This window comes from Felis catus, chromosome X (genome assembly GCF_018350175.1).
Source record: "Felis catus isolate Fca126 chromosome X, F.catus_Fca126_mat1.0, whole genome shotgun sequence".
NCBI classification, from domain to species: domain Eukaryota; kingdom Metazoa; phylum Chordata; class Mammalia; order Carnivora; family Felidae; genus Felis; species Felis catus.
This window is the reverse complement of record NC_058386.1, coordinates 61,634,205-61,652,078: the sequence shown is the minus strand read 5'-3', so window position 1 is coordinate 61,652,078 and position 17,874 is coordinate 61,634,205. Positions and strand designations below refer to the sequence as shown.

Genomic DNA, 17,874 nt, shown 5'->3' with positions numbered 1-17,874 from the left:
CATATAATTTTTATCATAAGAGCATAATTTTTATCATAAGTGCTGTGTCAATGTAGTATGAAGGTAGCCATATGCAATGCCTAAACAAATGAGCGTGGCTATATTCCAATAAAATTTTATTTACAAAACAAGCAGTGGGATAATTTGGCCTGCATGGTATGTTTTTCTCATCCCTGATGTAAATATACCAATTAAAAAACATAGATTGCTACAATTGATTATAATCCTGACTTTACTGTATACTGTCTACAAAATACGCACTTCAACTATAAAGATATAAGTGGGTTAATAAATAAAGGATGGAAAAAGACATGCTATGCAAACACAAATCAAAAGATAGCTGCAGTATCTATTTTAATATCAGACAAACTAGACTTCAGAATAAAGTTATCAGTACAAGGAGGGGTGTACTACAGGAAAGGGTTAATTAACTCAGTAGGCCTGGGTTCCTCAAATGCTGAACATTTCCTCAAAAGTCCTGTTTTTAGGACTTGCATTTGGCCAGCTCCAGGGAAATAAGCTGTGGGCCCTTGAAATATTCTACATGACAGAAGTGTTTATGAATGTCGGAGGCAACGGACAGCGCGATACTAATTTGATCAGATAATTAATGCAAACAATGTGATTTGTGGTGAATGCCTGCTTTTGTTCTTGTGGACCTGGAGTCTGAGTAGTTGAGATCAGTTATATAGGAACTGCATGCTTATATGACTGACCGCCAATAAAAATCCTAGACACAAGGGCTCATGTGAGGATCTCTGGTTGGCAACACTCCATATATGATGTTACACGTCCTTGTTTGGAGATTTAAGCGTGTACATAAGACTCTGCTGGAGAGAAGACACCTAGAAGCTTGCATCTGGTTTCTCCTGGACATTTCCATTTGGACCTTTTCCCTTTGTTGATTTTAATTCACATATTTTTATGTAATAAACTGTAATCATGAGTACAACAACTTTTCTAATTCCTTCCAGTGAATCATCAAACAAACCTAAGGCTGGTTTGGGGGATACCCAACACGGTTACATATTGATAAAAGGGTAAATTCACCCAGAAGACATTACAATTCTAAACGTTTATGCATCTAACAACAGAGATTCAATTACAGGAAGCAAAAACAGAACTGAAAAGAGAAAACAGTTACATAGTTATAATGGGTTAGAAAAAGACCAAAAATAAGCAAGGACATAGTTATATTGGATTGGAAAAAGACCAAAAATAAGCAAGGATATACAACTGAACAAGTCCACTAAGAACTGAATCTATGTGATATTTATCGCACATTTCTACCCAAAACAGCAAAATACACATTCCTTTCAAGTGTATTTTGAACATTCACTAAAGTAAGCCACATTCTGTGTTATAAATCAAACTTAAAGATAAAAAACTGATATCACAAAAGTATATGCTTTCTAAATAAATTAAAATAAAAATCAATAACAGCAGGATAACAAAAGGATCCCAAAAACATGGAAACTAACATGACACTTTTATATTTTTTATTTTTTTTAAATTTTTTTTCAATTTAATTCCATTTTATTTTATTTTTTTTCAAAATATTAAATTTATTGTCAAATTGGTTTCCATACAACACCCAGTGCTCATCCCAAAAGGTGCCCTCCTCAATACCCATCACCCACGCTCCCAGCCCTCCCACCCCCCATCAACTATCAGTTTGTTCTCAGTTTTTAAGAGTCTCTTATACTTTGGCTCTCTCCCACTCTAACCTCTTTTTTTTTTTCCTTCCCCTCCCCCATGCTTTTCTGTTAAGTTTCTCAGGATCCACATAAGAGTGAAAACATATGCTATCTGTCTTTCTCTGTATGGCTTATTTCACTTAGCATCACACTCTCCAGTTCCATCCACGTTACTATCAAGGGCCATATTTCATTCTTTCTCATTGCCACGTAGTACTCCATTGTGTATATAAACCACAATTTCTTTATCCATTCATCACTTGATGGACATTTAGGCTTTTTCCACAATTTGGCTATTGTTGAGAGTGCTGCTATAAACATTGGGTACAAGTGCCCCTATGCATCAGTACTCCTGTATCCCTTGGGTAAATTCCTAGCAGTGCTATTGCTGGGTCATAGGGTAGGTCTATTTTTAATTTTCTGAGGAACCTCCGCACTGTTTTCCAGAGTGGCTGCACCAATTTGCATTCCCACCAACAGTGCAAGAGGGTACCCGTTTCTCCACATCCTCTCCAGCATCTATACTCTCCTGATTTGTTCATTTTGGCCATTCTGACTGGCGTAAGGTGATATCTCAGTGTGGTTTTGATTTGTATTTCCCTGATGAGGAGAGACGTTGAGCATCTTTTCATGTGCCTGTTGGCCATCCGGATGTCTTCTTTAGAGTAGTGTCTATTCATGTTTTCTGCCCATTTCTTCACTGGGTTATTTGTTTTTCGGGTGTGGAGTTTGGTGAGCTCTTTATAGATTTTGGATACTAGCCCTTTGTCCGATATGTCAATTGCAAATATCTTTTCCCATTCCGTTGGTTGCCTTTTAGTTTTGTTGGTTGTTTCCTTTGCTGTGCAGAAGCTTTTTATCTTCATAAGGTCCCAGTAATTCATTTTTGCTTTTAATTCCCTTGCCTTTGGGGATGTGTCGAGTAAGAGATTGCTATGGCTGAGGTCAGAGAGGTCTTTTCCTGCTTTCTCCTCTAAGGTTTTGATGGTTTCCTGTCTCACATTCAGGTCCTTTATCCATTTTGAGTTTATTTTTGTGAATGGTGTGAGAAAGTGATCTAGTTTCAACCTTCTGCATGTTGCTGTCCAGTTCTCCCAGCACCATTTGTTAAAGAGACTGTCTTTTTTTCCATTGGATGTTCTTTCCTGCTTTGTCAAAGATTAGTTGGCCATATGTTTGTGGGTCTAGTTCTGGGGTTTCTATTCTTTCCATTGGTCTATGTGTCTGTTCTTGTGCCAATACCATGCTGTCTTGATGATGACAGCTTTGTAGTAGAGGCTAAAGTCTGGGATTGTGATGCCTCCTGCTTTGGTCTTCTTCTTCAAAATTCCTTTGGCTATTCGGGGCCTTTTGTGGTTCCATATGAATTTTAGGATTGCTTGTTCTAGTTTCGAGAAGAATGCTGGTGCAATTTTGATTGGGATTGCATTGAATGTGTAGATAGCTTTGGGTAGTATTGACATTTTGACAGTATTTATTCTTCCAATCCATGAGCAGGGAATGTCTTTCCATTTCTTTATATCTTCTTCAATTACCTTCATAAGCTTTCTATAACTTTCAGCATACAGATCTTTTACATCTTTGGTTAGATTGATTCCTAGGTATTTTATGCTTCTTGGTGCAATTGTGAATGGGAACAGTTTCTTTATTTGTCTTTCTGTTGCTTCATTGTTAGTGTATAAGAATGCAACTGATTTCTGTACATTGATTTTGTATCCTGCAACTTTGCTGAATTCCTGTATCAGTTCTAGCAGACTTTTGGTGGAGTCTATCGGATTTTCCATGTATAATATCATGTCATCTGCAAAAACCGAAAGCTTGACTTCATCTTTGCCAATTTGGATACCTTTGATTTCCTTTTGTTGTCTGATTGCTGATGCTAGAACTTCCAACACTATGTTAAACAAGAGCGGTGAGAGTGAACATCCCTGAGGTGTTCCTGATCTAAGGGAAAAAGCTCTTAGTGTTTCCTCATTGAGGATGATGTTATCTGTGGGCTTTTCATAAATGGCTTTTATGATCTTTAAGTATGTTCCTTCTATCCCGACTTTCTCAAGGGTTTTTATTAAGAAAGGTGCTGGATTTTGTCAAAGGCCTTTTCTGCATCGAGTGACAGGATCATATGGTTCTTATCTTTTCTTTTATTAATGTGATGTATCACGTTGATTGATTTGCGAATGTTGAACCAGCCCTGCAGCCCAGGAATGAATCCCACTTGATCATGGTGAATAATTCTTTTTATATGCCGTTGAATTCGATTTGCTAGTATCTTATTGAGAATTTTTGCATCCATATTCATCAGGGATATTGGCCTGTAGTTCTCTTTTTTTACTGGGTCTCTGTCTGGTTTAGGAATCAAAGGAATACTGGCTTCATAGAATGAGTCTGGAAGTTTTCCTTCCCTTTCTATTTCTTGGAATAGCTTGAGAAGGATAGGTATTATCTCTGCTTTAAACGTCTGGTAGAACTCCCCTGGGAAGCCATCTGGTCCTGGACTCTTATTTGTTGGGAGATTTTTGATAACCGATTCAATTTCTTCGCTGGTTATGGGTCTGTTCAAGCTTTCTATTTCCTCCTGATTGAGTTTTGGAAGAGTGTGGGTGTTCAGGAATTTGTCCATTTCTTCCAGGTTGTCCAATTTGTTGGCATATAATTTTTCATAGTATTCCCTGATAATTGTTTGTATCTCTGAGGGATTGGTTGTAATAATTCCATTTTCATTCATGATTTTATCTATTTGGGTCATCTCCCTTTTCTTTTTGAGAAGCCTAGCTAGAGGTTTGTCAATTTTGTTTATTTTTTCAAAAAACCAACTCTTGGTTTCTTTGATCTGCTCTACAGTTTTTTTAGATTCTATATTGTTTATTTCTGCTCTGATCTTTATTATTTCTCTTCTTCTGCTGGGTTTAGGCTGCCTTTGCTGTTCTGCTTCTAGTTCCTTTAGGTGTGCTGTTAGAGTTTTTATTTGGGATGTTTCTTGTTTCTTGAGATAGGCCTGGATTGCAATGTATTTTCCTCTCAGGACTGCCTTCGCTGCATCCCAAAGCATTTGGATTGTTGTATTTTCATTTTCGTTTGTTTCCATATATTTTTTAATTTCTTCTCTAATTGCCTGGTTGACCCACTCATTCGTTAGTAGGGTGTTCTTTAACCTCCATGCTTTTGGAGGTTTTCCAGGCTTCTTCCTGTGGTTGATTTCAAGCTTCATAGCATTGTGGTCTGAAAGTATTCATGGTGTAATTTCAATTCTTGTAAACTTATGAAGGGCTGTTTTTTGACCCAGTATATGATCTATCTTGGAGAATGTTCCATGTGCACTCGAGAAGAAAGTGTATTCTGTTGCTTTGGGATGCAGAGTTCTAAATAGATCTGTCAAGTCCATCTGATCCAATGTCTCATTCAGGGCCCTTGTTTCTTTATTGACCGTGTGTCTAGATGATCTATCCATTTCTGTAAGTGGAGTGTTAAAGTCCCCTGCAATTACCACATTCTTATCAATAAGGTTGCTTATGTTTATGAGTAATTGTTTTACATATTTGGGGGCTCCTGTATTCAGCGCATAGACACATATAACTGTTAGCTCTTCCTGATGGATAGACCCTGTAATTATTTATAATGCCCTTCTTCATCTCTTGTTACAGCCTTTAATTTAAAGTTTAGTTTGTCTGATATAAGTAAGGCTACTCCAGATTTCTTTTGGCTTCCAGTAGCATGATAAATAGTTCTCCATCCCCTCACTCTGAATCTAAAGGTGTCCTCAGGTCTAAAATGAGTCTCTTGTAGACAGCAAATAGATGGGTCTTGTTTTTTTATCCATTCTGATACCCTATGTCTTTTGGTTGGTGCATTTAATCCATTTACGTTCAGTGTTATTATAGAAAGATACGGGTTAGAGTCATTGTGATGTCTGTTTGTTTTATGCTTGTAGCGATGTCTCTGGTACTTTGTCTCACAGGATCCCCCTTAGGATCTCTTGTAGGGCTGGTTTAGTGGTGAGGAATTCCTTCAGTTTTTGTTTGTTTGGGAAGACCTTTATCTCTCCTTCTATTCTAAATGACAGACTTGCTGGATAAAGGATTCTTGGCTGCATATTTTTTCTGTTAATCGCATTGAAGATCTCCTGCCGTGCCTTTCTGGCCTGCCAAGTTTCAAAAGAGAGATCATTCACGAGCCTCATAGGTCTCCCTTTATATGTTAGAGCACATTTATACCTAGCTGCTTTCAGAAGTTTCTCTTTATCCTTGTATTTTGCCAGTTTCACGATGACATGTCGTGCAGAAGATCGATTCAAGTTACGTCTGAAGGGAGTTCTCTGTGCCTCTTGGATTTCAATGCCTTTTTCCTTCCCCAGTTCAGGGAAGTTCTCAGCTATTATTTCTTCAAGTACCCCTTCAGCACCTTTCCCCCTCTCTTCCTCTTCTGGGATACCAATTATGCATATATTATTTCTTTTTAGTGTATCACTTAGTTCTCTAATTTTCCCCTCATACTCCTGGATTTTTTTATCTCTCTTTTTCTCAGCTTCTTCTTTTTCCATAATTTTATCTTCTAGTTCACCTATTCTCTCCTCTGCCTCTTCAATCTGAGCCGTGGTCGTTTCCATTTTATTTTGCATCTCATTTAAAGCGTTTTTCAGCTCCTCCGGACTGTTCCTTAGTCCCTTGATCTCTGTAGCAAGAGATTCTCTGCTGTCCTCTATACTGTTTTCAAGCCCAGTGATTAATTTTGACTATTATTCTAAATTCACTTTCTGTTAAATTATTTAAATCCTTTTTGATCAGTTCATTAGCTGTTGTTATTTCCTGGAGATTCTTTTGAGAGGAAACCTTCTGTTTGGTCATTTTGGATAGTCCCTGGAGTGGTGCAGACCTGCAGGGCACTTCCCCTGTGCTGTGGTGTATAACTGGAGTTGGTGGGCGGGGCCGCAGTCCGACCTGATGTCTGCACCCAGCCCACTGCTGGGGCCACAGTCACATTGGTGTGTGCCTTCTCTTCCCCTCTCCCAGGTGCGGGATTCACTGTGGGGTGGCATGGCCCGTCTGGGCTACTTGCACACTGCCAGGCTTGTGGTGCTGGGGATCTGGCGTATTAGCTGGGGTGGGTCTGTAAGGTGCATGGGGGCAGGAGGGGCAGGTTTAGCTCGCTTCTCCTTAGGTGATCCACTTAAGGAGGGGCCCTGTGGTAGTGGGAGGGAGTCAGACCCGCTGCTGGAGGGTTGGCTCCGCAGAAGCACAGCATTGGGTGTTTGGGCGGAGCAAGCAAGTTCCCTGGCAGGAACTGGTTCCCTTTGGGATTTTGGCTCGGAGATTGGCGAGGGAGATGGCGCTGGCGAGCACCTTTGTTCCCCGCCAAACTGAGCTCTGTTGTCCTGGGGCTCAGCAACTCTCCCTCCCTTTGTCCTCCAGGCTTCCTGCTTTCTGAACAGAGCTGTTAACTTATGACCTCCCAGATGCTAAGTCCTGCTTGCTGTCGGAACACACTCCATCAGCCCCTCCGCCAGCCAGACTCGGGGGCTCTGCTTGGCCGGCAGGCCGCCCCTCCCCCCAGCTCCCTCCCACCAGTCCGTGGAGGGCGCACCACCTTGCCACCCTTCCTTCCCTCTTCGGTGGGCCTCTCGTCTGCGCTTGTCTCCAGAGACTCCATTCTGCTAATCCTCTGGTGGTTTTCTGGGTTATTTAGGCAGGTGTAGGTGGAATCTAAGTGATCAGCAGGACGTGCGGTGAGCCCAGCGTCCTCCTATGCCGCCATCTTCCGAAAAGCCTAAACAGGACACTTTTAATTTTTTTTTCAACGTTTTTTATTTATTTTTGGGACAGAGAGAGACAGAGCATGAACAGGGGAGGGGCAGAGAGAGAGGGAGACACAGAATCGGAAACAGGCTACAGGCTCCGAGCCATCAGCCCAGAGCCTGACGCAGGGCTCAAACTCACGGACCGCGAGATCGTGACCTGGCTGAAGTCGGACGCTTAACCAACTGTGCCAGCCAGGCGTCCCTAACAGGACACTTTTAAATAGCCTATGGGTCAAATAGGCAGTCTTTGAGGAAGATTAGAAATGAAGAAAAATGAAAATATAAATGTCAACAGTATGGGAACAACTAAAGCAGTGCTTGAGGGAAATATGTAACATTAAATATATGCCTTTAAAAAGAAGAAACCTCTAAGTTTTATAGTCCAAGTTTCAATCTTTAAAAAATAGAAAAATAAACTGAAACAAAAAAGACAGAACGTTATAAATAGAGAAAAAAATAACGAAATTGAAAACAGAAAAATAGAAAAATCAACAAAACCAGAAGTGATCTCTTTGAAAAGACCAATAAAACTAATAAGCTTCTAGAAAGAATGATGGGAAAAAAAGATTAAAAAAAATTACTAATATCTCGAAAGGAAGAGAGTATGTAACTACAGACCCAACAGTCATTAAAAAGATAATCAAGGAATACTTCAAGTAACTTCATGGAAATAAGTTAAAAAACTTAAATGAAGGGGACTTATTCCTTGAAAATCACAAACTATCATAACTTATACAGTTTGAAAGAGATAATTTGAAAATCCCTACAACTCTTAAAGAAATTGAATTTTTTAAACAATGTTGTTTTTAAGTTTTTATTAGGTTCCAGTTAGTTAACATACAGTGTAATATTAGTTTCAGGTGTACAGTAAACAGAAAAAAAAATCTCCAGGCCCACGTGGCTTAACTAGCAAATTCCACCAAATATCTTCAAAATAATTAAGGCTAATTCTACATAATTACGTCTAAAGAATAGTAAAAGAAAAGGAGAGAACAGTTACCAATTCATTTTAGGAGGCCAGAATTCCAAAGCCAGACAGTAAAATAAGTGGAAATTATAGAACAATATATAGAACAATTTATTTTCCCTCAGAAACATAAAGGTAAAAGCTTTCAGCAAAATATTCACAATTTATATACGGCAACATGTTATAAGAATAATATGCCATGACTAAGATTTATCCCAGAATTGCAAGACTGGTTCAATATCTGAAAATCAATGCAATCCACCATATAGAATCTCTAATACATAGAAAACATATGGTTATATCAGTAAATTCAGAATAACCATATGACAGAATACAACGATATTTATGATAAAAATTCTAAAAAACTAATCACAAAAAGTATCTTTCTCAACTTTTAATAAAGGTCATTTACAAAAATCTACAGATATTATCATAATGGTAAAAGATATAATGCTTTCCCCCCTAAAATTAAGAACAAGGCAAGGATATGTACTCTCAGTACATACATTGAACTACATCTTAGCCAATGTAACAATGAAAGGAAAATAAATAAAATACATGTCTATGGAAAGAAAAAAATAAAATAGTTTCTATTTTCAGGTGACATAATTATCCATTTATAAAATCCCAAAGACTCTATAAATATCTCCTAGAACTAACAAATGAGCTTAGCAAGATTGCCAGATAAGTCAACAAACAAAAATGAATCAAATTTTCATATACTTTCAATGTATAAATGGAAACTGACATTAAAAATTTGAAAGCACTTATGATTACTCCAATAAAAATGAAATACTTAGTTATAAATCTAACAAACAGCGTGCAAGGTATTTGTGCTGAAAAGTATAAAAAGTTGATGAAGGAGATCAAAAGATACCTTAAAAATGGAGAGACATACTACATTCAGGATTAAAATCCTCAACATCACAAATATGTGAATTCTCTAGAAACTGATCTGTAGTTTCAATGCCATACCAATCAAAATGGATTTTTTTGTAGACATTGACTGATACTACAAAAAAAGTTATTTGAAATGGAAAAGGAACAAAAATATCTAAAACTGAAAACAAACAATAAATTTGTAAAAACCGCACTACCTGATTTTAATATTAACTATAAAGCAACAGTAATAAAGATAATGCTATTTTGGTGAAGGAATATACATATACCTCAGTGATACAACACACAAGAGTACAGAAATGGACCCACACAAATATGGCAATCTTCTAAAATAGTGAGCCTTCTAAAATGCCTGGCTAAGGTCCTTGCTTGGTATAGATAGATAGATAGATAGACAGATAGATAGAAAGATAGATAGATGGTAGACAGATAGATAGAGATTCTATTAGGTCTTCTGGACTGGACTCATGAACTTTACTCACAATCAGCATAGCTGAGATTACTCACCCTAGTGCTCTGTTGATCCATAATAGATGCTGGTTTTTTTTTCTTTTTTTTTTTTTGTATGAAATTTATTGACAAATTGGTTTCCATACAACACCCAGTGCTCATCCCAAAAGGTGCCCTCCTCAATACCCATCACTCACCCTCTCCTCCCTCCCACCCCCCATCAACCCTCAGATTGTTCTCAGTTTTTAACAGTCTCTTTTTTTTTGTTTTTTTTTGTTTTTTTTAATTTTATTTATTTTCTTTATTTATTTTTTATATATGAAATTTATTGAACAAATTGGTTTCCATACAACACCCAGTGCTCATCCCAAAAGGTGCCCTCCTCAATACCAATCACCCACCCTCTCCTCCCTCCCACCCCCCATCAACCCTCAGTTTGTTCTCAGTTTTTAACAGTCTCTATGCTTTGGCTCTCTCCCACTCTAACCTGGTTTTTTTTTTTCCTTCCCCTCCCCCATGGGTTCCTGTTAGGTTTCTCAGGGTCCACATAACAGTGAAACCATATGGTATCTGTCTTTCTCTGTATGGCTTATTTCACTTAGCATCACACTCTCCAGTTCCAACCACGTTGCTACAAAAGGCCATATTTCATTTTTTCTCATTGCCATCTAATATTCCATTGTGTATATAAACCACAATTTCTTTATCCATTCACCAGTTGATGGACATTTAGGCTCTTTCCATAATTTGGCTATTGTGGAGAGTGCTGCTATGAACATTGGGGTACAAGTGGCCCTATGCATCAGTACTCCTGTATCCCTTGGATAAATTCCTAGCAGTGCTATTGCTGGGTCATAGGGTAGGTCTATTTTTAATTTTCTGAGGAACCTCCACACTGCTTTCCAGAGCGGCTGCACCAATTTGCATTCCCACCAACAATGCAAGAGGGTTCCCGTTTCTTCACATCCTCTCCAGCATCTATAGTCTCCTGATTTGTTCATTTTGGCCACTCTGACTGGCGTGAGGTGATACCTGAGTGTGGTTTTGATTTGTATTTCCCTGATAAGGAGCGACGCTGAACATCTTTTCATGTGCCTGTTGGCCATCCGGATGTCTTCTTTAGAGAAGTGTCTATTCATGTTTTCTGCCCATTTCTTCACTGGGTTATTTGTTTTTCGGGTGTGGAGTTTGGTGAGCTCTTTATAGATTTTGGATACTAGCCCTTTGTCCGATATGTCAATTGCAAATATCTTTTCCCATTCCGTTGGTTGCCTTTTAGTTTTGTTGGTTGTTTCCTTTGCTGTGCAGAAGCTTTTTATCTTCATAAGGTCCCAGTAATTCATTTTTGCTTTTAATTCCCTTGCCTTTGGGGATGTGTCGAGTAAGAGATTGCTATGGCTGAGGTCAGAGAGGTCTTTTCCTGCTTTCTCCTCTAAGGTTTTGATGGTTTCCTGTCTCACATTCAGGTCCTTTATCCATTTTGAGTTTATTTTTGTGAATGGTGTGAGAAAGTGATCTAGTTTCAACCTTCTGCATGTTGCTGTCCAGTTCTCCCAGCACCATTTGTTAAAGAGACTGTCTTTTTTTCCATTGGATGTTCTTTCCTGCTTTGTCAAAGATTAGTTGGCCATATGTTTGTGGGTCTAGTTCTGGGGTTTCTATTCTTTCCATTGGTCTATGTGTCTGTTCTTGTGCCAATACCATGCTGTCTTGATGATGACAGCTTTGTAGTAGAGGCTAAAGTCTGGGATTGTGATGCCTCCTGCTTTGGTCTTCTTCTTCAAAATTCCTTTGGCTATTCGGGGCCTTTTGTGGTTCCATATGAATTTTAGGATTGCTTGTTCTAGTTTCGAGAAGAATGCTGGTGCAATTTTGATTGGGATTGCATTGAATGTGTAGATAGCTTTGGGTAGTATTGACATTTTGACAGTATTTATTCTTCCAATCCATGAGCAGGGAATGTCTTTCCATTTCTTTATATCTTCTTCAATTACCTTCATAAGCTTTCTATAACTTTCAGCATACAGATCTTTTACATCTTTGGTTAGATTGATTCCTAGGTATTTTATGCTTCTTGGTGCAATTGTGAATGGGAACAGTTTCTTTATTTGTCTTTCTGTTGCTTCATTGTTAGTGTATAAGAATGCAACTGATTTCTGTACATTGATTTTGTATCCTGCAACTTTGCTGAATTCCTGTATCAGTTCTAGCAGACTTTTGGTGGAGTCTATCGGATTTTCCATGTATAATATCATGTCATCTGCAAAAACCGAAAGCTTGACTTCATCTTTGCCAATTTGGATACCTTTGATTTCCTTTTGTTGTCTGATTGCTGATGCTAGAACTTCCAACACTATGTTAAACAAGAGCGGTGAGAGTGAACATCCCTGAGGTGTTCCTGATCTAAGGGAAAAAGCTCTTAGTGTTTCCTCATTGAGGATGATGTTATCTGTGGGCTTTTCATAAATGGCTTTTATGATCTTTAAGTATGTTCCTTCTATCCCGACTTTCTCAAGGGTTTTTATTAAGAAAGGTGCTGGATTTTGTCAAAGGCCTTTTCTGCATCGAGTGACAGGATCATATGGTTCTTATCTTTTCTTTTATTAATGTGATGTATCACGTTGATTGATTTGCGAATGTTGAACCAGCCCTGCAGCCCAGGAATGAATCCCACTTGATCATGGTGAATAATTCTTTTTATATGCCGTTGAATTCGATTTGCTAGTATCTTATTGAGAATTTTTGCATCCATATTCATCAGGGATATTGGCCTGTAGTTCTCTTTTTTTACTGGGTCTCTGTCTGGTTTAGGAATCAAAGGAATACTGGCTTCATAGAATGAGTCTGGAAGTTTTCCTTCCCTTTCTATTTCTTGGAATAGCTTGAGAAGGATAGGTATTATCTCTGCTTTAAACGTCTGGTAGAACTCCCCTGGGAAGCCATCTGGTCCTGGACTCTTATTTGTTGGGAGATTTTTGATAACCGATTCAATTTCTTCGCTGGTTATGGGTCTGTTCAAGCTTTCTATTTCCTCCTGATTGAGTTTTGGAAGAGTGTGGGTGTTCAGGAATTTGTCCATTTCTTCCAGGTTGTCCAATTTGTTGGCATATAATTTTTCATAGTATTCCCTGATAATTGTTTGTATCTCTGAGGGATTGGTTGTAATAATTCCATTTTCATTCATGATTTTATCTATTTGGGTCATCTCCCTTTTCTTTTTGAGAAGCCTAGCTAGAGGTTTGTCAATTTTGTTTATTTTTTCAAAAAACCAACTCTTGGTTTCTTTGATCTGCTCTACAGTTTTTTTAGATTCTATATTGTTTATTTCTGCTCTGATCTTTATTATTTCTCTTCTTCTGCTGGGTTTAGGCTGCCTTTGCTGTTCTGCTTCTAGTTCCTTTAGGTGTGCTGTTAGAGTTTTTATTTGGGATGTTTCTTGTTTCTTGAGATAGGCCTGGATTGCAATGTATTTTCCTCTCAGGACTGCCTTCGCTGCATCCCAAAGCATTTGGATTGTTGTATTTTCATTTTCGTTTGTTTCCATATATTTTTTAATTTCTTCTCTAATTGCCTGGTTGACCCACTCATTCGTTAGTAGGGTGTTCTTTAACCTCCATGCTTTTGGAGGTTTTCCAGGCTTCTTCCTGTGGTTGATTTCAAGCTTCATAGCATTGTGGTCTGAAAGTATTCATGGTGTAATTTCAATTCTTGTAAACTTATGAAGGGCTGTTTTTTGACCCAGTATATGATCTATCTTGGAGAATGTTCCATGTGCACTCGAGAAGAAAGTGTATTCTGTTGCTTTGGGATGCAGAGTTCTAAATAGATCTGTCAAGTCCATCTGATCCAATGTCTCATTCAGGGCCCTTGTTTCTTTATTGACCGTGTGTCTAGATGATCTATCCATTTCTGTAAGTGGAGTGTTAAAGTCCCCTGCAATTACCACATTCTTATCAATAAGGTTGCTTATGTTTATGAGTAATTGTTTTACATATTTGGGGGCTCCTGTATTCAGCGCATAGACACATATAACTGTTAGCTCTTCCTGATGGATAGACCCTGTAATTATTTATAATGCCCTTCTTCATCTCTTGTTACAGCCTTTAATTTAAAGTTTAGTTTGTCTGATATAAGTAAGGCTACTCCAGATTTCTTTTGGCTTCCAGTAGCATGATAAATAGTTCTCCATCCCCTCACTCTGAATCTAAAGGTGTCCTCAGGTCTAAAATGAGTCTCTTGTAGACAGCAAATAGATGGGTCTTGTTTTTTTATCCATTCTGATACCCTATGTCTTTTGGTTGGTGCATTTAATCCATTTACGTTCAGTGTTATTATAGAAAGATACGGGTTAGAGTCATTGTGATGTCTGTTTGTTTTATGCTTGTAGCGATGTCTCTGGTACTTTGTCTCACAGGATCCCCCTTAGGATCTCTTGTAGGGCTGGTTTAGTGGTGAGGAATTCCTTCAGTTTTTGTTTGTTTGGGAAGACCTTTATCTCTCCTTCTATTCTAAATGACAGACTTGCTGGATAAAGGATTCTTGGCTGCATATTTTTTCTGTTAATCGCATTGAAGATCTCCTGCCGTGCCTTTCTGGCCTGCCAAGTTTCAAAAGAGAGATCATTCACGAGCCTCATAGGTCTCCCTTTATATGTTAGAGCACATTTATACCTAGCTGCTTTCAGAAGTTTCTCTTTATCCTTGTATTTTGCCAGTTTCACGATGACATGTCGTGCAGAAGATCGATTCAAGTTACGTCTGAAGGGAGTTCTCTGTGCCTCTTGGATTTCAATGCCTTTTTCCTTCCCCAGTTCAGGGAAGTTCTCAGCTATTATTTCTTCAAGTACCCCTTCAGCACCTTTCCCCCTCTCTTCCTCTTCTGGGATACCAATTATGCATATATTATTTCTTTTTAGTGTATCACTTAGTTCTCTAATTTTCCCCTCATACTCCTGGATTTTTTTATCTCTCTTTTTCTCAGCTTCTTCTTTTTCCATAATTTTATCTTCTAGTTCACCTATTCTCTCCTCTGCCTCTTCAATCTGAGCCGTGGTCGTTTCCATTTTATTTTGCATCTCATTTAAAGCGTTTTTCAGCTCCTCCGGACTGTTCCTTAGTCCCTTGATCTCTGTAGCAAGAGATTCTCTGCTGTCCTCTATACTGTTTTCAAGCCCAGTGATTAATTTTGACTATTATTCTAAATTCACTTTCTGTTAAATTATTTAAATCCTTTTTGATCAGTTCATTAGCTGTTGTTATTTCCTGGAGATTCTTTTGAGAGGAAACCTTCTGTTTGGTCATTTTGGATAGTCCCTGGAGTGGTGCAGACCTGCAGGGCACTTCCCCTGTGCTGTGGTGTATAACTGGAGTTGGTGGGCGGGGCCGCAGTCCGACCTGATGTCTGCACCCAGCCCACTGCTGGGGCCACAGTCACATTGGTGTGTGCCTTCTCTTCCCCTCTCCCAGGTGCGGGATTCACTGTGGGGTGGCATGGCCCGTCTGGGCTACTTGCACACTGCCAGGCTTGTGGTGCTGGGGATCTGGCGTATTAGCTGGGGTGGGTCTGTAAGGTGCATGGGGGCAGGAGGGGCAGGTTTAGCTCGCTTCTCCTTAGGTGATCCACTTAAGGAGGGGCCCTGTGGTAGTGGGAGGGAGTCAGACCCGCTGCTGGAGGGTTGGCTCCGCAGAAGCACAGCATTGGGTGTTTGGGCGGAGCAAGCAAGTTCCCTGGCAGGAACTGGTTCCCTTTGGGATTTTGGCTCGGAGATTGGCGAGGGAGATGGCGCTGGCGAGCACCTTTGTTCCCCGCCAAACTGAGCTCTGTTGTCCTGGGGCTCAGCAACTCTCCCTCCCTTTGTCCTCCAGGCTTCCTGCTTTCTGAACAGAGCTGTTAACTTATGACCTCCCAGATGCTAAGTCCTGCTTGCTGTCGGAACACACTCCATCAGCCCCTCCGCCAGCCAGACTCGGGGGCTCTGCTTGGCCGGCAGGCCGCCCCTCCCCCCAGCTCCCTCCCACCAGTCCGTGGAGGGCGCACCACCTTGCCACCCTTCCTTCCCTCTTCGGTGGGCCTCTCGTCTGCGCTTGTCTCCAGAGACTCCATTCTGCTAATCCTCTGGTGGTTTTCTGGGTTATTTAGGCAGGTGTAGGTGGAATCTAAGTGATCAGCAGGACGTGCGGTGAGCCCAGCGTCCTCCTATGCCGCCATCTTCCGAAAAGCCTAAACAGGACACTTTTAATTTTTTTTTCAACGTTTTTTATTTATTTTTGGGACAGAGAGAGACAGAGCATGAACAGGGGAGGGGCAGAGAGAGAGGGAGACACAGAATCGGAAACAGGCTACAGGCTCCGAGCCATCAGCCCAGAGCCTGACGCAGGGCTCAAACTCACGGACCGCGAGATCGTGACCTGGCTGAAGTCGGACGCTTAACCAACTGTGCCAGCCAGGCGTCCCTAACAGGACACTTTTAAATAGCCTATGGGTCAAATAGGCAGTCTTTGAGGAAGATTAGAAATGAAGAAAAATGAAAATATAAATGTCAACAGTATGGGAACAACTAAAGCAGTGCTTGAGGGAAATATGTAACATTAAATATATGCCTTTAAAAAGAAGAAACCTCTAAGTTTTATAGTCCAAGTTTCAATCTTTAAAAAATAGAAAAATAAACTGAAACAAAAAAGACAGAACGTTATAAATAGAGAAAAAAATAACGAAATTGAAAACAGAAAAATAGAAAAATCAACAAAACCAGAAGTGATCTCTTTGAAAAGACCAATAAAACTAATAAGCTTCTAGAAAGAATGATGGGAAAAAAAGATTAAAAAAAATTACTAATATCTCGAAAGGAAGAGAGTATGTAACTACAGACCCAACAGTCATTAAAAAGATAATCAAGGAATACTTCAAGTAACTTCATGGAAATAAGTTAAAAAACTTAAATGAAGGGGACTTATTCCTTGAAAATCACAAACTATCATAACTTATACAGTTTGAAAGAGATAATTTGAAAATCCCTACAACTCTTAAAGAAATTGAATTTTTTAAACAATGTTGTTTTTAAGTTTTTATTAGGTTCCAGTTAGTTAACATACAGTGTAATATTAGTTTCAGGTGTACAGTAAACAGAAAAAAAAATCTCCAGGCCCACGTGGCTTAACTAGCAAATTCCACCAAATATCTTCAAAATAATTAAGGCTAATTCTACATAATTACGTCTAAAGAATAGTAAAAGAAAAGGAGAGAACAGTTACCAATTCATTTTAGGAGGCCAGAATTCCAAAGCCAGACAGTAAAATAAGTGGAAATTATAGAACAATATATAGAACAATTTATTTTCCCTCAGAAACATAAAGGTAAAAGCTTTCAGCAAAATATTCACAATTTATATACGGCAACATGTTATAAGAATAATATGCCATGACTAAGATTTATCCCAGAATTGCAAGACTGGTTCAATATCTGAAAATCAATGCAATCCACCATATAGAATCTCTAATACATAGAAAACATATGGTTATATCAGTAAATTCAGAATAACCATATGACAGAATACAACGATATTTATGATAAAAATTCTAAAAAACTAATCACAAAAAGTATCTTTCTCAACTTTTAATAAAGGTCATTTACAAAAATCTACAGATATTATCATAATGGTAAAAGATATAATGCTTTCCCCCCTAAAATTAAGAACAAGGCAAGGATATGTACTCTCAGTACATACATTGAACTACATCTTAGCCAATGTAACAATGAAAGGAAAATAAATAAAATACATGTCTATGGAAAGAAAAAAATAAAATAGTTTCTATTTTCAGGTGACATAATTATCCATTTATAAAATCCCAAAGACTCTATAAATATCTCCTAGAACTAACAAATGAGCTTAGCAAGATTGCCAGATAAGTCAACAAACAAAAATGAATCAAATTTTCATATACTTTCAATGTATAAATGGAAACTGACATTAAAAATTTGAAAGCACTTATGATTACTCCAATAAAAATGAAATACTTAGTTATAAATCTAACAAACAGCGTGCAAGGTATTTGTGCTGAAAAGTATAAAAA

General features: G+C 38.7%; 1 long non-coding RNA gene across 1 annotated transcript in view; it reads right to left on the bottom strand.

Moving 5' to 3' along the window:
• LOC109496545 overlaps positions 1–17,874 on the bottom strand; it is a 57,761-nt gene that overhangs the window by 14,752 nt on the left and 25,135 nt on the right. The window lies entirely within an intron of this gene.